Source organism: Anneissia japonica, unplaced genomic scaffold (assembly GCF_011630105.1).
Source record: "Anneissia japonica isolate Jap-2015-1 unplaced genomic scaffold, ASM1163010v1 scaffold288108_len519018_cov203, whole genome shotgun sequence".
In the NCBI taxonomy this organism is placed as follows: domain Eukaryota; kingdom Metazoa; phylum Echinodermata; class Crinoidea; order Comatulida; family Comatulidae; genus Anneissia; species Anneissia japonica.
In genome coordinates, this window is record NW_022728501.1 from 445,265 (window position 1) to 447,713 (window position 2,449).

Genomic DNA, 2,449 nt, shown 5'->3' on the forward strand with positions numbered 1-2,449 from the left:
TTGCGGAAGCTACGGATATTTTACGAAGTTATTTTATAGGCATCAAGGTACAGTACTGTAATATGACTTCATATTTGTTGTAATTTCCAGTGGCGGATCCAGGAATTCGAAATAGAAGGGCCCATGGAGGGTACTTTCACCGATAGAAAATCTATACTACCTCAGCCCCACCATGGTTGGGGCTGAGGTAAGAAAATTTGTGATTATGACACCTCTAGATGGCCGGAAATTGCACTTCCAAACATAAAATTTAAATATAATTATCTTTATATCTCCATTTTTTAAACAATTTAGGGGCGGATGCGGACCGGGTGGGTCGCCCTTGAATTCGCCACTGGGTACTTTAGCAGATGGAGGATCTATACCACCTCAGCCCCACCATGGTTGGGAAATTTTTTATTATGGCACCTCTAGATGGCGGGAAATTACAATTTGAATATAATTTTGCTTATATCTCCATTAAAAAAAAATTGAACAATTTATCCCCCGCCCTTGAATGCGTCACAGATTTCCGAACAAAGTCGATGTCGAGATTGCTTTCACGATTCAATGAATTATTTATCATACGGGTTATCCTTGATATGGGTTACCCTTCTATGTAGCCCGGAAATGATACTCCAACTGTGGCGTGTCCAGGAAGTCGAAATAGAGGGGACCCACGGAGGGTTTTGCGCAAATAAAATTAGATCCTTTAAACTTACACAATACACTGAGTTTAAAATATACAACAACAACAAAAACAACAACAACAATAATAATAATATTAAATAATAATAATAATAATAATAATAATAATAATAATATAGGTTTTTAATATAGAGCCCTATAATAAAACATTTTCTTTAATTAAAAGAAAAACTTGCGAAAAACATTGATATCGCATCGTCGCTATACAGGCATGTTTAAATCAGTTTTTTGTGATATAGCAGTATAGCTACTAGGCCTATAGGCCTATTTTAAAATATATAAAAATATTTAAAAAAAATTAAAATTAAACTTTCGGGAAACGTGCATACGTTATTCGCATACAGTACTTTTTATATTATTTACAACGGATATGCATGGCTATGGTCTTAACTGACCTATATTGCAAACAAACAAATATGTATTCGGTATTAAAACTTGATGATGTGCAAAACTATTAAATGTTATGTAATGTATGGTAATTACCTGGGTAAAATAGGCTTAGCTAAAACAATATATAATTTGCTAAATAAATTAGGAACTATCAAACAACATGCTCGGACTGAGAACAAAATGAATTTGAAAACAAACTTTAAGGCACAGCAGGGAACTAAATTCGGGTACTTACTAATGTACACATTTTGATAATAGAATGTTTTTTTTCTCCTTTTTTTTTTCTTCAAAGATTTAAATTCATTTTTCCTTAAGGGAAACTCAAACATCGTCTTACTACTTAAGTCATGTGCCATTTATCGCAGGAGAATATTAACCCTTTCCAGTCTGCCCCATTACCATTGCCTGAGGCTGTACCAAAGCTGAGAAATTAATCATCTACAATAAATGTCGGTGGGCGCAGGCATTATTATTTGGCCTGCATACAGGAGGCCCTCTACAGAAAAACTTCTACATCACTCTCAAACAAAGATCTTATAAACACCCCCTTAAAATAGTTGGGTATGTGTCGCCTGTCACCCCCGTTCATTAATTAAGGGTGACATTCGCAGACTGGATAAGACAGCGCAGGCCTTGCAGCACCTAGCCTCCTAGACCTAAGCTAGGCCCGCCAGCACCAGTCACGTAGGACCGCCCTACTAGCTAGGCTAGGACTAGCTAGAGTTAGTGGCGTAGAAAAATATTTTTCATTGGGGGGATGATTGGCCTGTTAGCCAGTGTCTAACAGGCGCGGGGGGTGGGGGCAGGGGTAAAACTGCCCCTCCCCTGACGGTTTTACCGGGCTGACCAAGCCGTCGTACCGGGCTGGGTAATAAGAGAAAAGAAAGAGGGGAGAGGGAGGGAAAGAGAAAGAAGAGGAAAAGAAAAATAAAGAAAAAGAGAAGAGAAAAATAAAGACAAGAATAAAAAGGAAGATATCATAATGACCAGACTCACAACACCCTGCAACCCCTTCTCCACTTCAAAAACTGTCATAACTCCTTTGATCTATGCTGCCCAATGGCGTAACCACTGGAGGACAAGGGGAAAATATCTATCTTTGAAAAATCTTCCCCACCCCTTTATAATGCCCTTTATCCCCTGAAAGTGCCTAAAAACCTCAAATTTCGCGCGCATTTCTTGTTAACATGGCCCAATTTCCTCTGAAAATTGCACATTTTAGGGAGTTTTGATCAATTCCAACGAAATTAGAATTAAAACACCGGTGGACAAGGGGAAAATCTTCCCCATCCCTTGACAAATGCATCCTCTGAAAGTGCCTAAAATTCTCGAATTCTTTGCGCGCATTTCTTGTTACGGTAGGCCAATTTCC